Source organism: Salvelinus fontinalis, chromosome 3, assembly GCF_029448725.1.
Source record: "Salvelinus fontinalis isolate EN_2023a chromosome 3, ASM2944872v1, whole genome shotgun sequence".
In the NCBI taxonomy this organism is placed as follows: Eukaryota; Metazoa; Chordata; class Actinopteri; order Salmoniformes; family Salmonidae; genus Salvelinus; species Salvelinus fontinalis.
The window spans coordinates 54,241,388-54,262,539 of NC_074667.1; the positions used below are offsets into that span (position 1 = coordinate 54,241,388).

General features: G+C 43.4%; 1 long non-coding RNA gene across 1 annotated transcript; it reads left to right on the plus strand.

Moving 5' to 3' along the window:
* Nucleotides 1-381: 381 nt before the first annotated feature.
* LOC129851129 (uncharacterized) lies at nucleotides 382-15,067 on the plus strand. Its single transcript, XR_008758936.1, has 2 exons — nucleotides 382-601; nucleotides 13,889-15,067. It is a non-coding gene; the product is annotated as an uncharacterized LOC129851129 (long non-coding RNA).
* The last annotated feature ends 6,085 nt before the right edge of the window (nucleotides 15,068-21,152 follow it).

Sequence of the window (21,152 nt, forward strand, 5' to 3'; positions counted from 1 at the left end):
CACTGACACAAATTACTGATGATTGGTTGAAACAAATTGATAAGAAGATTGTGGGAGCTGTGCTGTTAGATTTCAGTGCAGCCTTTGATATTATTGACCATAATCTGTTGTTGAAAAAACATATGTGTTAATGGCTTTTCAACCTCTGCCATATCATGGATTCAGAGCTATCTATCTAAAGAATTCGAAGGGTTTTATTTAATGGAAGCTTCTCTAATGTCAAACATGTAAAGTGTGGTGTACCGCAGCGCAGATCTCTAGGCCCTCTACTCTTTTCTATTTTTACCAATGACCTGCCACTGGCATTTAACAAAGCATGTGTGTCCATGTATGCTGATGATTCAACCATATACGCATCAGCAACCACAGCTAATGAAGTCACTGAAACCCTTAACAATATCACGACTCAGGATGTGACCCAGATGCAGACACAGGAGGCAGATAGTTAGATTCTCTGAATATTTATTAACACCAAGGGGCAGATCGAGGGCAGGCAGAGGTTCGTAATCCAAGGCAGAGTCATTAAGGGTCAGAACGGCAGGCAGGCTCAGGACAAGCAGAAGACAAGAAAACGAGAATTGGAGAAACGGGAAACACGCTGGTAAGACCTGACAAAACAAGACAAACTGGCAACAGACAAACAGAAAACGCAGGTATAAATACACAGAGGATAATGGGGAAGAATAGGTGACACCTAGTGGGGGATGGAGACAAGCACAAGGCAGGTGAAACAGATCCCGGTGGGACAAACAATGAGTTGCGGTCTGTTTTGGAATGGGTGGCCAGTAATAAACTGGTCCTGAAAATCTCTAAAACTAAGAGCATTGTATTTAGTACAAATCACTGCCTAAGTTTTAGACCTCAGCTGAATCTGGTAATGAATGGTGTGGCTGTTGATCAAGTTGAGGAGACTAAATTACTTGGCTTTACCTTAGATTGTAAACTGTCCTGGTCTATACCTTAGATCGTAAACTGTCATGGTCAAAACATAGATTCAATGGATGTAAAGATGGGGAGAGGTCTGTCTGAAAAAAAGAGATGCATTTCTTTTTTGACACCACACTCCAAAAGGCAAGTCCTGCAGTCTCTAGTTTTGTCTTATCTTGATTATTGTTCAGTCGTGTGGTCGTGTGCTGCAAGGAAAGACCTAGTTAAGCTGCAGCTGGCCCAGAACAGAGCTGCACGTCTTGTTCTTCATTGTAATCAGAGGGCTGATATAAATCCTATCTATGCCAGTCTCTCTTGGTTAAGAGTTGAGGAGAGACTGACTGCATCACTTCTTCTTTTTATAATAAACATTAATGTGTTGAAAATCCTAAATTGTTAGCATAGTCAACTTACACAGAGCTCTGACATACACTTACCGCACCAGACATGCCACCATGCCTTTTCACAGTCCCCAAATTCAGAACAAATCCAAGAAAGCGTACAGTATTATATAGAGCCATTATTACATGGAACTTCGTTCCATCTCATATTGCTCAAATGAACAGCAAACCTGGTTTCAAAAAACAGATGAAGCAATACCTCACCGCACAATATCTTTCCCTTATTTGACCTAGAAAGTTTGTGTGTATGTATTAATATGTAGGCTACATGTGCCTTTTGTAAAAAAAGAAAAAAAAAGAAAAAAAAATGTAGTTCTGTCCTTGAGCTGTTGTCTATTAATGTTATGTCATGTTTAATATTTTGTGTGGACCCCTGAAAGAGTAGGTGCTGCTTTTGCAACAGCTAATGGGGCTCCTAATAAAATACCAAATACCAAACTGCTTGCAATACACTTGACTACGTGATTGTAGCAGGTTTACTAATGCATTAGTTCTAGTAGCTATGTTGACTATGACGTTAGCTAATATGGTGACAACGATGTAGGCTGTGTGTAGCGGTTAGCGGTTATGGTATGAAAGTTTGGTTAAGGTGCCACCAGCCACCTGTGAGAGGAAGCTAGGAAAGGAGGAAAATAAAGGGAGCTAGGAATGGAGGAAAGGAATCTAGGAAAGAATATTAGATAAAGAAAGTGAGATAGGGAATGAGGAGAGGAAAGGGAGATAGGGAAGGAAAAGGGATGGGCAACTTTGATGGGGTAGGAGCCACAAAAAACAGAACTCATCATGAGGGGCTGCAGTGGCTCGTGGGTCTGTGTTCCCACTTCGTGACAGCAAAGAGAACATGTTTTTAGATTTAAGTTTTTAGTGACGGGGCAGTATTCGGAAATTCGGATGAATGACGTGCCCAAAGTGAACTGTGTGTTACTCAGGCCCAGAAGCTAGGATATGCATATAATTGGTAGATTTGGATAGAAAACACTCTAACGCTTCCAAAACTGTGAAAATAATGTATGTGAGTGTAACAGAACTGATATGGCAGGCGAAAACTTGAGGAAAATCCATCCAGGAAGTGGGATTGTTTTGATGTGGTGGTTTTCAATTGAATGCCTATTGAGTATCTAATGGGTTAGGACCCAGATTGCAGTTCCTATGGCTTCCACTAGATGTCAACAGTCCTTAGACATTGTTTCAGACTTGTTTTATGAAAAATGAAGAAGAATGAGACCTTTCTGTCAGGGGATTGAGGAAGCATGCAGTGCTGGTTTGCGCGTGTGACTGTGTGCGCGTCCTTCGTCCTTTTTCCTTTCTATTGAATACGCTATTGTTCGGTTAAAATCTTATCGATTATTTCGACAATTTACAACCTGAGGATTAATTATAAACATCGTTTGACATGTTTCGACGAACTTTACCGGTACTATTAGGATGTATTTGTCTGCATGTTTTGACAGCCTTCGAGCCAGTGGATTACTGAACAAAACGTGCCTACAAAACAGAGTTTTTGGGATATAAAGAGGGACTTTATTGAACAAAACAAACATTCATTGTGTAGCTGGGTCTCTTGTGACTGCAACCAGATGAAGATCTTCAAAGGTAAGTGATTCATTTTATCGCTATTTCTGACTTTCGTGACTCCTCTACTTGGTTGGAAAATGTTTGTATGCTTTTATAAGCGGGGCGCTGACCTCAGGTAATCGCATGGTATGCTTTCGCCATAAAGCCTTTCTGTAATCTGGCAAAGCGGCTGGATTAACAAGAAGTTAATCTTTAAACCGATGTATAACACTTGTATTTTTATGAATGTTTATTGTGACTATTTCTGTATTTTGAATTTGGCGCTCTGCAATTTCACCAGATGTTGTCGAGGAGGGTCGCTAGCGGCATGCCTGTGCCAGAGAGGTTAAAGATTATTTCCTGCAATTCTACACATTTTGCCATGGGGCAGGGAGAAAAATTTGCAATTTTACAGCTAATTTCCTGCAATTCTACACATTTTGCTATACTGCCCTACCAAGCAAAAAAGCAGTAAGTGCTCATTTGGTTGAATGAATTAATGTCATTTTTGCTACATTAAATACAAGCTTAATCATGTGGCCAACTATCCTGCTTCTATTGTATCCTGTTTTGGAGATAATGGGGGTCATGTTAGCAGTAACTGCATAAAGTCACTGTGAAACCAGTTCCATGCTATTAGCCTTTTTGCTTGGCAGGGCAGTATAGTGTGGAGGCAAATCTTTGCAGTTTTTAATATAATAACTGATAATCTATGGGCCCAACCCAGGTCAGTAATTCGACCATGCTTACTACAAGTTTAGATAGCTATGCCCTAGACTAATTTACTAATCTAAGACAAATTGCTAACATGGGCTAATTGAGTGGCTACTGACGCAAAATCAAATTTTGAAGTTTGTCTACCTTGTCTATTATTCTAACTCTAAACAGCAAATTGAGACCCCGACTGAGATCTTTAACAAATAATAAATAAAAAATTGGTCCGTGGGCCTACAAAAGGGGGGCCGTGGGCCGCGTGGCTGCCAATTTCCCATGCCTGATATAGACGGACCAGTTGAAAGCTGTGATCCCTTATTGATGTCACTTGTTAAATCCACTTCAATCAGTGTAGAAAAAGAGGAGGAGACAGGTTCAAGAAGGATTTTTAAGCCTTGAGACAATTGAGACATGTATTGTGCAAATGTGCCATTTAGAGGATGAATGGCCAAGACAAAAGATTGAAGTGCCTTTTTACGGGGTATGGTAGTAGGTGTCAGGCGCACCGGTTTGAGTGTGTCAAGAACTGCAGCGCTGCTGGGTTTTTCACGCTCAACAGTTTCACGTGTGTATCAAGAATGGTCCACCACCCAAAGGGCATCCAGCCAACTTGACACGACTGTGGGAAGCATTGGAGTCAACAAGGGCCAGCATCCCTGTGTAACACTTTCGACACCTTGTAGAGTCCATGCCCCGACGAATTGAGGCTGTTCTGAGGGCAAAAGGGGGTGCAACTCAATATTAGGAAGGTGATCCTAATGCTTTGTCAGGGTACCGTATGTGGTAGAGACTACAAAGGGAAGCACAGCCGTGAGCTGCCCAGTAACACGAGCCTACCAGACGAGCTAAATTACTTATACGCTCGCTTCGAGGCAGGTAATGTGGTAGCATTTTCCAGTCATCTGGTGATTCTCAGTAACTATACTGTTCTCTTTGAAGTAGAAAGAATAATCAATATACGTTTAAATATTAGACATGTGTAAGCAGAATTAAGGCTGAAGCCCATGTGAGTGTACAAAGATGGATCAATATTATATTGACCATTGGACATGTAAAAACAGAATGTAAGCAGAATCTGTGTGGATTAAGCAAGGTAAACCAAGAGGACCTGTCTGGTCTGGGCCATGTCTGATCTTGTGAAGGCTACTGGACACGCACATGGGTTAATCATACATAGACAAATAAGGTCTGAACTTGTGAAGACCTTTGGACAGGAACATTAGTTAAGGGGTATGCATGTCACGCCACCAATATAATCTATGCCCCAATATCTGAGCCAATAAGAGAATGGAAACTACGTAAGAAAACAAGATTCATAAAGTGGGGTGATGACGTTGGGTAAGACTGTATAAAATCCAAGCACTAAGAATGAAGATTCAGTTGTTTCATGGAACTGCTCGGCTTTTGTTACTTTTGTAATACAAGTCTAATTGAATTCACAAGCTCTGGTATCTGAGAATTATTTGATTTAATATTTTTCCACAACAGTAACACTGAAGCAGGCATAAGAGCATCAGCTGTTCCGGACGACTGTGTGATCACGCTCGCTGTAGCCAATGTGAGTAAGACCTTTAAACAGGTCAACATTCACAAGGCTGCAGGCCCAGACTGATTACCAGGACGTGTGCTCTGAGCATGCGCTGACCAACTGGCAAGTGTCTTCACTGATATTTTCAACCTGTTCCTGACTGAATCTGTAATACCAACATGTTTCAAGCAGACCACCATAGTCCCTGTGCCCAATAACACTAAGGTAACCTGCCTAAATGACTACCGACCCATAGCACTCATGTCTGTGGCCAGGTAGTGCTTTGAAAGGCTGGTCAGGGCTCACATCAACACCATTATCCCGCCCCAACAGATCCACAGATGATGCAATCTCTATTGCACTCAACACTGCCCTTTCCAACCTGGACAAAAGGAACACCTATGTGAGAATGCTATTCATTGACTACAGCTCAGCGTTCAACACCATAGTGCCCTCAAAGCTCATCACTAAGCTAAGGAGCCTGGGACTAAACACCTCCCTCTGCAACTGGATCCTGGACTTCCTGACGGGCCGCCCCCAGGTGGTAAGGGTAGGTAACAACACATCCGTCATGCTGATCATCAACACAGGGGCCCCTCTGGGGTGTGTGCTCAGTCCCCTCCTGTACTCCCTGTTCACTCTGGACTGCATGGCCAGGCACGACTCAAACACCATCATCAAGTTTGCCGGTGACACAACAGTGGTAGGCCTGATCACCAACAACGATGAGACAGCCTATAGGGAGGAGGTCAGAGACCTGGCCGTGTGGTGCCAGGACACCATGAGGGGTGGCCAGTCCTCTTCTGGCTATACTGTACTCTATACCATCTACTGCATCTTGCCTATGCCGTTCGGCCATCGCTCATCCATATTTTTATATGTACATATTCTTATTCATCCCTTTACACTTGTGTGTGTATAAGGTAGTTGTTGTGAAATTGTTATGAATTGTTAGATTACTTCTTAGATATTACTGCACGGCCGGAACTAGAAGTACAAGCATTTCGCTGCACTTGCATTAGCATCTGCTAACCATGTGTATGTGACCAATAAAATTAGATTTTCTTTTTTCTTTTTTCGATCAAATCGAAACAGGAACTTTATTTTAGTAGGTGTCTGTTATGGGATTTTTATGAATAATGACTAAATTATGTATACATTTAACTAGAAATATAACTAACAGAATTATATCCTGTCTGATGAAGAATGTTTGTCCATAAGAAAGAGGGACTGTTAGTAGGCAAGGAACTGTGGCAGACAACTTGTGACCACTGTGAAACTGATAACAGAGAAGGAAGTCTCCCCACCTAGGGAGGGGAGAAACCTTGGGCTTGTAGTACATTTACATTTAAGTCATTTAGCAGACGCTCTTATCCAGAGCGACTTACAAATTGGTGCATTCACCTTATGATATCCAGTGGAACAACCACTTTACAATAGTGCATCTAACTCTTTTAAGGGGGGGGGTTAGAAGGATTACTTTATCCTATCCTAGGTATTCCTTAAAGAGGTGGGGTTTCAGGTGTCTCCGGAAGGTGTTGATTGACTCCGCTGACCTGGCGTCGTGAGGGAGTTTGTTCCACCATTGGGGTGCCAGAGCAGCGAACAGTTTTGACTGGGCTGAGCGGGAACTGTACTTCCTCAGAGGTAGGGAGGCGAGCAGGCCAGAGGTGGATGAACGCAGTGCCCTTGTTTGGGTGTAGGGCCTGATCAGAGCCTGAAGGTACGGAGGTGCCGTTCCCCTCACAGCTCCGTAGGCAAGCACCATGGTCTTGTAGCGGATGCGAGCTTCAACTGGAAGCCAGTGGAGAGAGCGGAGGAGCGGGGTGACGTGAGAGAACTTGGGAAAGTTGAACACCAGACGGGCTGCGGCGTTCTGGATAAGTTGTAGGGGTTTAATGGCACAGGCAGGGAGCCCAGCCAACAGCGAGTTGCAGTAATCCAGACGGGAGATGACAAGTGCCTGGATTAGGACCTGCGCCGCTTCCTGCGTGAGGCAGGGTCGTACTCTGCGAATGTTGTAGAGCATGAACCTACAGGAACGGGTCACCGCCTTGATGTTAGTTGAGATCGACAGGGTGTTGTCCAGGATCACGCCAAGGTTCTTAGCACTCTGGGAGGAGGACACAATGGAGTTGTCAACCGTGATGGCGAGATCATGGAACGGGCAGTCCTTCCCCGGGAGGAAGAGCAGCTCCGTCTTGCCGAGGTTCAGCTTGAGGTGGTGATCCGTCATCCACACTGATATGTCTGCCAGACATGCAGAGATGCGATTCACCACCTGGTTATCAGAGGGGGGAAAGGAGAAGATTAATTGTGTGTCGTCTGCATAGCAATGATAGGAGAGACCATGTGAATTAAATAGTAGATTGTATAACAGGTGGCAGGCAATATGAGGCCGTCACTTCCTGTTGAATCTGCAGACGTGTTGCTGTGCGTTTTGTTGCTGTGCGTTTTGCTGCCAACTTTACTTTATTTTGCTAGCTGACAACTTTACGTTTTTTGTTTTGTTTCTGTTTTTAATTACCGTTTATATTTTTTGTTTTTCCATCGCAACTTTTTTCCCTCATTCAACGTTTTCACTCCGGACGCTTTATCTGGACATGGTTCGTCAACACCTTCAACAGCCGAAGCTAAGTAGTAACATTAACATGATGTCTTCTAATTGCAGTCGCTGTACTCATAATATACAGGAGAACGATCGCCTTACGGCGAAAATAGCTGTGCTGCAAGCCCAGCTTCAGACGCAATCGTTAGGCAAGGGTAATTTCAGTGTAGGAAAGGAAGAAACAGCGTCTGTGCCACCAGTAAGTACAGATAGTAACGTTAGTATAAATCCCCCCGCACAGTCCCCGCAGCCGGACAACTTTCTCATGGCTTCTGGAGGGAAATGCTGTTGGAATGCTCAACCGGTGTCGCTCATTCAGCCGACAGAAACTTTCAACCGGTTTTCCCCATTATGTAGCGAGTCGGAGTCTGAGTCTGAGTCTTCTCTTGTCTCTACTCCTCCCGTTACGGGGTCTGAGACGCCGAAGGCTCCCACCGTTAGCTCTGACAAATTGAAAACCCTAGTCATTGGCGACTCCATTACCCGCAGTATTAGACTTAAAACGAATCACCCAGCGATCATACACTGTTTACCAGGGGGCAGGGCTACCGACGTTAAGGCTAATCTTAAAATGGTGCTGGCTAAAGCTAAATCTGGCGAGTGTAGAGAGTATAGAGATATTGTTATCCACGTCGGCACCAACGATGTTAGGATGAAACAGTCAGAGGTCACCAAGTGCAACATAGCTTCAGCGTGTAAATCAGCTAGAAAGATGTGTCGGCATCGAGTAATTGTCTCTGGCCCCCTCCCAGTTAGGGGGAGTGACGAGCTCTACAGCAGAGTCTCAGCACTCAATCGCTGGTTGAAAACTGTTTTCTGCCCCTCCCAAAAGATAGAATTTGTAGATAATTGGCCCTCTTTCTGGGACTCACCCACAAACAGGACCAAGCCTGACCTGCTAAGGAGTGACGGACTCCATCCTACCTGGAGGGGTGCTCTCATCTTATCTACCAACATAGATAGGGCTCTAACTCCTTTAGCCCCACAATGAAATAGGGTGCAGGCCAGGCAGCAGGCTGTTAGCCAACCTGCCAGCTTAGTGGAGTCTGCCAATAGCACAGTCAGTGTAGTCAGCTCAGCCATACCCATTGAGACTGTGTCTGTGCCTCGACCTAGGTTGGGCAAAACTAAACATGGCGGTGTTCGCCTTAGCAATCTTATTAGGATAAAGACCTCCTCCATTCCTGCCATTATTGAAAGAGATCGTGATACCTCACATCTCAAAATAGGGTTACTTAATGTTAGATCCCTCACTTCAAAGGCAGTCATAGTCAATGAACTAATCACTGATCATAATCTTGATGTGATTGGCCTGACTGAAACATGGCTTAAGCCTGATGAATTTACTGTGTTAAAACCTGTTTGGGCTGCACGCTGAATATTGAAAAAACTGGAAAATGTGTGCACATTTTCAAACGGCCTCCTAAGAAACTTTTTATTTTCCAATATGCATATATTTACTACTGTTGGATAGATAACAGTCTGTAGTTTCTAAAAAGGTTTGAATTGTTTCTCTAAGTCGAACAGAAATATTTTTACAGCCATTTTCCCAGCCGAATTGAGTTTCCCAAAATGCGATGTGTCTCTTTAAGACCTTCTCTATAAAAGGCCATTTGACTTGGGACCATATAAACACGTCAGAGGCGTACGTCAGACTGTAATGCGGAAGTGAGAATTGAAAGGAGTCGAATATCTCGTCCCTGGACTGAATAACAGAACTTCTTGTGAGAGCTGCGCAGTTAAAATAAAAATCCGGGCGCGAAGGATAATTTGATCTCGGCTTCTGGAACAAGGTAGGTAACGTTGAATATGATGCCTGACTACGATATTATTTGCTACATGTCACAAAATCATCCTAAAGTAGGTTTTTTCAATATACTTTAATTATATTATTGCAATTTATTCTGGACTTTAGATGTGAAACGACGGAAGAATTTTTTGAAGAAACGCTTTCTGGCGCAGCAATGCTACCGTGCTAGCTAACCAAAGAGGGAAATAATTAGTTCTGGAACCCAACTAAAGACTCTACTGGACATTGGACCCCGTTACAACATTCTGATGGAGTACCAAGAAAGATAAGACCCAATTTGGGATGCTTTTTCATATATATGTCGAACTGTTGAATGCTAACGCTGCTAACTATGCTAGGCTAGCGCTTGACTAGAATCAATGCTGCCTTATGCTAGCTTATGATGTTAGCTAATATAACGATATATTGTGTTTTCGCTGTAAAACACTTCAAAAATCGGAAATGTTGTCTGTATTCACAAGATATCTGTCTTTCATTAGTTATCCACCATATGTTTTTCTGAAATGTTTTATGAGGTGTAATTAGTAGCCGACGTTGGTGTATGTATTTTCTCTGGCTACTCCCGGCTGGATTCAGACTGTAGCTATGTATTAGCATTTTTGGGTAGCATCAATGTAAAACAGATTTATAGCTAAAATATGCACTTTTTATGAACAAAACATAGATTTATTGTGTAACATGTTATATGACTGTCATCTGAGGTCGTTTTTTCTGGGCTCTTTAGGTTGGTTTTAGTTTATTTCGGTTGGTTGTGCATGCTACTTCAATCATAATTCATACTTCATAATCATAATTCATACGTGTCTGTCCACTTTTGTATTTGGTGGTGAGCTAACATAAATATATGTGGTGTTTTCTCTGTAAAACATTTAAAAAATCGGACATGTTGGCTGGATTGACAAGATGTTTATCTTTCAAATGCTGTATTGGACTTGTTAATGTGTAAAAGTTAAATATTTTTAAAAAATAGATTTTGAATTTCGCGCTCTGCAGCTGTTGTCATTTTCGGTCCGAGGTCGGGCTTGCACCCCAAACAGGTTAAATGAGGCCTCACCTCCTGGTTACACTAGTGACCATATCCCCCGTGCATCCCGCAAAGGCGGAGGTGTTGCTAACATCTGCGATAGCAAATTTCAATTTACAAAAAAAAAAATGGCGTTTTCGTCTTTTGAGCTTCTAGTCATGAAATCTATGCAGCCTACTCAATCACTTTTTATAGCTACTGTTTACAGGCCTCCTGGGCCATATACAGCGTTCCTCTCTGAGTTTCCTGAATTCCTATCAGACCTTGTAGTCATAGCAGATCATATTCTAATTTTTGGTGATTTTAATATTCACATGGAGAAGTCCACAGACCCACTCCAAAAGTCTTTCGGAGCCATCATCGACTCAGTGGGTTTTGTCCAACATGTCTCTGGACCTACTCACTGCCACAGTCATACTCTGGACCTAGTTTTGTCCCATGGAATAAATGTTGTAGATCCTAATGTTTTTCCACATAATCCTGGACTATCGGACCACCATTTTATTACGTTTGCAATCGCAACAAATAATCTGCTCAGACCCCAACCAAGGAGCATCAAAAGTCGTGCTATAAATTCTCAGACAACACAAAAATTCCTTGATGCCCTTCCAGACTCCTTCTGCCTACCCAAGGACGTCAGAGGACAAAAATCAGTTAACCACTTAACTGAGGAACTCAATTTAACCTTGCGCAATACCCTAGATGCAGTTGCACCCCTAAAAACGAAAAACATTTGTCATAAGAAACTAGCTCCCTGGTATACAGAAAATACCCGAGCTTTGAAGCAAGCTTCCAGGAAATTGGAACGGAAATGGCGCCACACAAAACTGGAAGTCTTCCGACTAGCTTGGAAAGACAGTACCGTGCAGTACCGAAGAGCCCTCACTGCTGCTCGATCATCCTACTTTTCCAACTTAATCGAGGAAAATAAGAACAATCCAAAATTTCTTTTTGATACTGTTGCAAAGCTAACTAAAAAGCAGCATTCCCCAAGAGAGGATGGCTTTCACTTCAGCAGTAATAAATTCATGAACTTCTTTGAGGAAAAGATCATGACCATTAGAAAGCAAATTACGGACTCCTCTTTGAATCTGCGTATTCCTCCAGGGCTTAGCTGTCCTGGATCTGCACAGCTCTGCGAGGGCCTGGGATCGGGAGAGACACTTAAGTGTTTTAGTACTATATCTCTTGACACAATGATGAAAATAATCATGGCCTCTAAACCTTCAAGCTGCATACTGGATCCTATTCCTACTAAACTGCTGAAGGAGCTGCTTCCTGTGCTTGGCCCTCCTATGTTGAACATAATAAACAGCTCTCTATCCACCGGATGTGTACCAAACTCACTAAAAGTGGCAGTGATAAAGCCTCTCTTGAAAAAGCCAAACCTTGACCCGGAAAATATAAAAAACTATCGGCCTATATCGAATCTTCCATTCCTCTCAAAAATTTTAGAAAAAGCTGTTGCGCAGCAACTCACTGCCTTTCTGAAGACAAACAATGTATACGAAATGCTTCAGTCTGGTTTTAGACCCCATCATAGCACTGAGACTGCACTTGTGAAGGTGGTAAATGACCTTTTAATGGCGTCAGACCGAGGCTCTGCATCTGTCCTCGTGCTACTAGACCTTAGTGCTGCCTTTGACACCATCGATCACCACATTCTTTTGGAGAGACTGGAAACGCAAATTGGTCTACACGGACAAGTTCTGGCCTGGTTTAGATCTTACCTGTCGGAAAGATATCAGTTTGTCTCTGTGAATGGTCTGTCCTCTGACAAATCAACTGTACATTTCGGTGTTCCTCAAGGTTCCGTTTTAGGACCACTATTGTTTTCACTATATATTTTACCTCTTGGGGATGTTATTCGAAAACATAATGTTAACTTTCACTGCTATGCGGATGACACACAGCTGTACATTTCAATGAAACATGGTGAAGCCCCAAAATTGCCCTCGCTAGAAGCCTGTGTTTCAGACATAAGGAAGTGGATGGCTGAAAACTTTCTACTTTTAAACTTGGACAAAACAGAGATGTTTGTTCTAGGTCCCAAGAAACAAAGAGATCTTCTGTTAAATCTGACAATTCATCTTGATGGTTGTAAAGTCGTCTCAAATAAAACTGTGAAGGACCTCGGCGTTACTCTTGACCCTGATCTCTCTTTTGACGAACATATCAAGACTGTTTCAAGGACAGCTTTTTTCCATCTACGTAACATTGCAAAAATCAGAAATTTTCTGTCCAAAAATGATGCAGAAAAATTAATCCATGCATTTGTTACTTCTAGGTTAGACTACTGCAATGCTCTACTTTCCGGCTACCCGGATAAAGCACTAAATAAACTTCAGTTAGTGCTAAATACGGCTGCTAGAATCCTGACTAGAACCAAGAAATTTGATCATATTACTCCAGTGCTAGCTTCCCTACACTGGCTTCCCGTTAAGGCAAGGGCTGATTTCAAGGTTTTACTGTTAACCTATAAAGCGTTACATGGGCTTGCTCCTACCTATCTTTCCGAGTTGGTCCTGCCGTACATACCTACACGTACGCTACGGTCACAAGACGCAGGCCTCCTAATTGTCCCTAAAATTTCTAAGCAAACAGCTGGAGGCAGGGATTTCTCCTATAGATCTCCATTTTTATGGAACAGTCTGCCTACCCATGTGAGAGACGCAGACTCGGTCTCAACCTTTAAGTCTTTACTGAAGACTTATCTCTTCAGTAGGTCATATGATTGAGTGTAGTCTGGCCCAGGAGTGTGAAGGTGAACGGAAAGGCTCTGGAGCAACGAACCGCCCTTGCTGTCTCTCCAGGGCCGGTTCCCCTCTCTCCACTGGGATTCTCTGCCTCTAACCCTGTTCAGGGGCTGAGTCACTGGCTTACTGGTGCTCTTTCATGCCGTCCCTAGGAGGGGTGCGTCACTTGAGTGGGTTGAGTTACTGACGTGAACTTCCTGTCTGGGTTGGCGCCCCCCCTTGGTTGTGCTGTGGTGGAGACCTTTGTGGGCTATACTCGGCCTTGTCTCAGGATTGTAAGTTGGTGGTTGAGGATATCCCTCTAGTGGTGTGGGGGCTGTGCTTTGGCAGAGTGGGTGGGGTTATATCCTTCCTGTTTGGCCCTGTCCGGGGGTTTCTTCGGATGGGGCCACAGTGTCTCCTGACCGCTCCTGTCTCAGCCTCCAGTATTTATGCTGCAGTAGTTTATGTGTCGGGGGGCTAGGGTCAGTTGGTTATACCTGGAGTACTTCTCCTGTCTTATCCAGTGTCCTGTGTGAATTTAAGTATGCTCTCTCTAATTCTCTCGTTCTCTCTTTCTCTCTGAGAACCTGAGCCCTAGGACCATACGTCAGGACTACCGGGCATGCTGACACCTTGCTGTCCCCAGTCCGCCCGGCCTTGCTGCTATTCGAGTTTCAACTGTTTCTGCCTGCGGTTACGAAACCCCTACCTGTCCCAGACCTGCTGTTTTCAACTCTTAATGATCGGCTATGAAAAGCCAACAGATTTATTCCTGATTATTATTTGACCATGCTTGTCATTTATGAACATTTTGAAAATCTTGGCTCTCTCTAATTTTCTCCTTCTCTCTTTCTCTCGGAGGACCTGAGCCCTAGGACCATACGTCGGGACTACCGGCCGTGGTGACTCCTTGCTGTCCCCAGTCCGCCTGGCCTTGCTGCTATTCCAGTTTCAACTCTTCTGCCTGCGGTTATGGAACCCCTACCTGTCCCAGACCTGCTGTTTTCAACTCTTAATGATCGGCTATGAAAAGCCAACTGAGATTTATTCCTGATTTATTATTTGACCATGCTTGTCATTTATGAACATTTTGAAAATCTTGTCTCTCTCTAATTTTCTCCTTCTCTCTTTCTTTCTCTCGGAGGACCTGGGCCCTAGGACCATGCGTCGGGACTGCCGCCCGTGGTGACTCCTTGCTGTCCCCAGTCCGCCTGGCCTTGCTGCTATTCCAGTTTCAGCTGTTCTGCCTGCGGTTATGGAACCGCCACCTGTCCCAGACCTGTTGTTTTTCAACTCTTAATGATCAGCTATGAAAAGCCAACTGAAAATTATTCATGATTATTATTTGACCATGCTTGTCACTTATGAACATTTTTGAACATCTTGGCATTGTTCTGTTATAATCTCCACCCGGCACAGCCAGAAGAGGACTGGCCACCCCTCATAGCCTGGTTCCTCTCTAGGTTTCTTCCTAGGTTAAGGCCTTTCTAGGGAGTTTTTCCTAGCCACCGTGCTTCTACACCTGCATTCTAGCTGTTTGGGGTTTTAGGCTGGGTTTCTGTACAGCACTTCGAGATATTATCTGGTGTACGAAGGGCTATATAAAATAAAATTGAAATTGAAATTGAAATGAGAAGGACTTGTAAACTATATTATCATTGTATTAGAGGAGGTACATTTATGATGAAATGTGTGGTATATAGACCAATGTACCGGAAATGATAAGCAGAGCTCTCGAGAATAAACGCTAACGGCTAAGCAGATGACTGGTTTCTGTCTATTTTATGTAAATAAGAACCTTACAAATTCTTAGAAACAGACAGAAGTGTTTTAATTGAATTGGTTATTGAACATATAGGAACTAAATTCCTCTAACAATTGGTCCTTCGAGTCGGATCTAAATATCTGTCCCTGTCATCTGAAGGTAACAAGCCAAGAACCGTGCACGAGTGGGCCGTGAGAAACGGACAGAATTGTTTTAACCTGTTTGGGCTGCAGGGGCAGTATTGAGTAGCCAGATAAAAGGTGCCCATTTCAAACGGCCTCGTACTCAATTCTTGCTTGTACAATATGCATATTATTATTACTATTGGATAGAAAACACTCTCTAGTTTCTAAAACCGTTTGAATTATATCTGTGAGTGAAACAGAACTCATTCTGCAGCAAACTTCCTGACAGGAAGTGGAAAGTCTGAAATTGAGGCTCTGTTCCAGGGGCTGCCTATTAAATCCCTTGTTATTTATTAGTTTAGATGCACTTCATACGTCTTCCACTAGATGTCGACAAGGAGGGAGAGAAGAAATGGACTGTGTAACTTGATCTGGACTCGAATTACAGCTCATGGAATGACGTGTCCTCCATTTCCTGTTTTCAGGAAGGCGCGAAGAGAGACATGGATTTGCCTTCTGTTTAGCTTCCGTTATAGGCTACTAATATCTCCGGCTTTGATTTTATTTGATACATTTGACCATATCATCGTAAAGTATGTTTTTTCAATATAGTTTAATCAGATTATTGAATTTTTTTCGGGAGTTTTGCCGTGTTCCGTTCTCTGACTTTGTTGACGATGGAGCGATTCGTGCCACTTGGCTAGTGCGCTTGCTAAATCGAGAGGGAGAGTGGCCGTTCTAAATCCAAACAACGACTGTTCTGGACAAAGGACCCCCTGTCCAACATTCTGATGAAAGATCAGCAAAAGTAAGAAACATTTTATGATGCTATTTCATATATCTGTCGTGCATGTGAACTAGTCGTCGGCGCCCAACGTTTGGGTACTCTAGCTATACCGAAGTGGATGTCGTAATGAAGTTATTTTTAAGAATTCTAACACTGCGATTTCATTAAGAACTAATGGATCTATAATTTTCTATACAGCATGTATTTTTTAGTTATGTTTATGAATAGTCATTTGGTCAGAATATGTGTCATAAAAAGTTTCAGAAAAAAATCTGGACGTTGTGGGACAAAATAGCTACGTTAGCAGAATGTATAACCACTGATTTCAGCTCTAAATATGCACATTTTCGAACAAAACATAAGTGTATGTATAACCTGATGTTATAGGACTGTCATCTGATGAAGAATATCAAGGTTAGTCAAAAATTATATATCTTTTGCTTGTTTGTTACGATCGCTAACCTTTTGCTACTGGGAAATGGCATGTCTTTCTGGCTATTGTGGTAAGCTAATATAACGCTATATTGTGTTTTCGCTGTAAAACACTTAATAAATCGGAAATATTGGCTGGAATCACAAGATGCCTGTCTTTCATTTGCTGTACACTATGTATTTTTCAGAAATGTTTTATGATGAGTAATTAGGTATTTGACGTTGGTGTCTGTAATTATTATGGCTGCTTTCGGTGCAATTTCTGATTGTAGCTGCAATGTAAACTATGATTTAAAGATGGCGCCGACCGAGATGGCCGCCTCGCTTCGCGTTCCTTGGAAAATATGCAGTATTTTTATGTGTTATTTCTTACATCGGTACCCCAGGTAATCTTAGGTTTCATTACATACAGTCGGGAGGAACTACTGAATATACGATTAACGTCAACTCACCATCGTTATAACCAGGAATATGACTTTCCCGAAACGGATCCAGTGTTTTGCCTTCCACCCAATACAATGGATCTGATCCCAGCCGGGGACCCTATGCGAAGCCGTAAAAGGGGCAAACGTAGCGGTCTCTTGGTCAGGCTTCGGAGACGGGCACATCGCGCTCCACTCCCTAGCATACTACTCGCCAATGTCCAGTCTCTTGACAATAAGGTTGATGAAATCCGAGCACGGGTAGCATTCCAGAGAGACATCAGGGATTGCAACGTGCTCTGCTTCACGGAAACATGGCTAACTCAAGAGACGCTAACGGAGTCGGTGCAGCTAGCTGGTTTCTTCATGCATCGCGCCGACAGAAACAAACATCTTTCTGGTAAGAAGAGGCGCGGGGGGGTATGCCTTATGATTAACGAGACGTGGTGTGATCATCATAACAACACACAGGAACTCAAGTCATTCTGTTCACCTGATCTAGAACTCCTCACAATCAAATGTCGACCGCATTATCTACCAAGGGAATTCTCTTCGATCATAATCACAGCCGTATATATTCCCCCCCAAGCAGACACATCGATGGCCCTGAACGAACTTTATCTGACTCTTTGTAAACTGGAAACCACACACCCTGAGGCTGCATTCATCGTAGCTGGGGATTTTAACAAGGCTAATCTAAAAACAAAACTCCCTAAATTCTATCAGCATATCGATTGTGCTACCAGGGCTGGAAAAACCCTAGATCATTGTTATACTAATTTCCGCAACGCATATAAGGCCCTCCCCCGCCCCCCTTTCGGAAAAGCTGACCACGACTCCATTTTGTTGATTCCAGCCTACAAACAGAAACTAAAACAACAAGCTCCCGCGCTCAGGTCTGTTCAACGCTGATCCGACCAATCTGATTCCACGCTTCAAGACTGCTTCGATCACGCGGATTGGAATATGTTCCGCATTGCGTCCAACAACAATATTGACGAATATGCTGATTCGGTGAGCGAGTTCATTAGGAAGTGCATTGACGATGTCGTACCCACAGCAACGATTAAAACATTCCCAAACCAGAAACCGTGGATTGACGGCAGCATTCGCGTGAAACTGAAAGTGCGAACCACTGCTTTTAACCAGGGCAAGGTGACCGGAAGCATGACCGAATACAAACAGTGTAGCTATTCTCTCCGCAAGGCAATCAAACAGGCTAAGTCCCAGTACAGAGACAAAATCGAGTCACAATTCAACAGCTCAGACACAAGAGGTATGTGGCAGGGTCTACAGTCAATCACGGATTACAAAAAGATAACCAGCCCCGTCGCGGACCAGGATGTCTTGCTCCCAGACAGGCTAAACAACTTTTTTGCCCGCTTTGAGGACAATACAGTGCCACTGACACGGCCCCCTACCAAAACCGGCTCTCCTTCACTGCAGCCGAGGTGAGTAAAACATTTAAACGTGTTAACCCTCGCAAGGCTGCAGGCCCAGACGGCATTCCCAGCCGCGTCCTCAGAGCATGCGCAGACCAGCTGGCTGGTGTGTTTACGGACATATTCAATCAATCCTTATCCCAGTCTGCTGTTCCCACATGCTTCAAGAGGGCCACCATTGTTCCTGTTCCCAAGAAAGCTAAGGTAACTGAGCTAAACGACTACCGCCCCGTAGCACTCACTTCCGTCATCATGAAGTGCTTTGAGAGACTAGTCAAGGACCATATCACCTCCACCCTACCGGACACCCTAGACCCACTCCAATTTGCTTACCGACCCAATAGGTCCACAGACGACGCAATCGCAACCACACTGCACACTGCCCTAACCCATCTGGACAAGAGGAATACCCATGTGAGAATGCTGTTCATCGATTACAGCTCAGCATTTAACACCATAGTACCCTCCAAACTCGTCATCAAGCTCGAGACCCTGGGTCTCGACCCCGCCCTGTGCAACTGGGTCCTGGACTTCCTGACGGGCCGCCCCCAGGTGGTGAGGGTAGGTAACAACATCTCCACCCCGCTGATCCTCAACACTGGGGCCCCACAAGGGTGCGTTCTGAGCCCTCTCCTGTACTCCCTGTTCACCCACGACTGCGTGGCCATGCACGCCTCCAACTCAATCATCAAGTTTGCGGATGACACTACAGTGGTAGGCTTGATTACCAACAACGACGAGACGGCCTACAGGGAGGAGGTGAGGGCCCTCGGAGTGTGGTGTCAGGAAAATAACCTCACACTCAACGTCAACAAAACAAAGGAGATGATTGTGGACTTCAGGAAACAGCAGAGGGAGCACCCCCCTATCCACATCGACGGGTCAGTAGTGGAGAAGGTGGAAAGTTTTAAGTTTCTCGGTGTACACATCACGGACAAACTGAATTTGTCCACCCACACAGACAGCGTTGTGAAGAAGGCGCAGCAGCGCCTCTTCAACCTCAGGAGGCTGAAGAAATTCGGCTTGTCACCAAAAGCACTCACAAACTTCTACAGATGCACAATCGAGAGCATCCTGTCGGGCTGTATCACCGCCTGGTACGGCAACTGCTCCGCCCACAACCGTAAGGCTCTCCAGAGGGTAGTGAGGTCTGCAGAACGCATCACCGGGGGCAAACTACCTGCCCTCCAGGACACCTACACCACCCGATGTCACAGGAAGGCCATAAAGATCATCAAGGACAACAACCACCCAAGCCACTGCCTGTTCACCCCGCTATCATCCAGAAGGCGAGGTCAGTACAGGTGCATCAAAGCAGGGACCGAGAGACTGAAAAACAGCTTCTATCTCAAGGCCATCAGACTGTTAAACAGCCACCACTAACATTTAGCGGCCGCTGCCAACATACTGACTCAACTCCAGCCACTTTACAAATGGGAATTGATGGAAATTATGTAAAAATGTACCACTAGCCACTTTAAACAATGCCACTTAATATAATGTTTACATACCCTACATTACCCATCTCATATGTATATACTGTACTCTATATCATCTACTGCATCTTGCCATCTTTATGTAATACATGTACCACTAGCCACTTTAAACTATGCCACTTTATGTTCGCATACCCTACAGTACTCATCTCATATGTATATACCGTACTCTATACCATCTACTGCATCTTGCCTATGCCGTTATGTACCACCACTCATTCATATATCTTTATGTACATATTCTTTATCCCTTTACACTTGTGTGTGTATAAGGTAGTAGTTGTGGAATTGTTAGGTTAGATTACTTGTTGGTTATTACTGCATTGTCGGAACTAGAAGCACAAGCATTTCGCTACACTCGCATTAACATCTGCTAACCATGTGTATGTGACTAATAAAATTTGATTTGATTTATACCTGAAATATGCACATTATTCGAACAAAACATATTTATTGAATAACATGTTATAAGACTGTCATCTGATGAAGTTGTTTGTTGGTTAGTTTGGTTGGTTCTTGGTTAGTTAGGTTGGCTTTGTGCATGCTACCTGTGCTGTGAAAAATGTCTGTGCTTTTTTGTATTTGGTGGTGAGCTAACATAAATATACGTGCTGTTTTCGCTGTAAAACATTTTAAAAATCGGACATGTTGGCTGGATTCACAAGATGTGTTCATTTGCTGTATTGGACTTGTTAATGTGTGAAAGTTAAATATTTAACAATATATATCTTTTGAATTTCGCGCCCTGCACTTGAAGTGGCTGTTGTCATAAGTGTACCGGCACCGCCCTGCAGCCATAAGAAGTTAATTGAATTGGTTATTGAACATATAGGAACTAAATTCCTCTAACAGTGTCCTAAATCATACATTCGATAAGATTGACAGATTGGGTAATAAAAAAAGCTAATATTGGGAGTCATCCCTAAAAATAATTGACAAGATACTTGGAGGTTATTCTACCCAGATACAAAATACTACGCTTTTAAAAGATGCATGATCTTGTGATATCTACACCAGTAGAAAATAACACTTAGCGGCAGAATTTGGAAAATGAATAAAGAGCATCGTCCAGACCCTAAATGTATTAAATACGTAAACGGAAAAATGTAAACCTTTACCATTACATATGTAGACAGAGGACAGAGAAAAGACGATTTTGGAAGCCTTTAAGGTGTACATTAGGGGAATGATAATCTCAAACTCTGCAAAGTTAAATCTGATTTAGAAATGAACTTCTCTGGGGTAGGGGGCAGCATTTTCACTTTTGGATAAATAGCATGCCCAATTTCAACTTCCTTCTACTCATCCCCAGAATATAAGATATGCATATTATTAGTAGATTTGGATAGAAAACACTGAAGTTTCTAAAACAGTTTGAA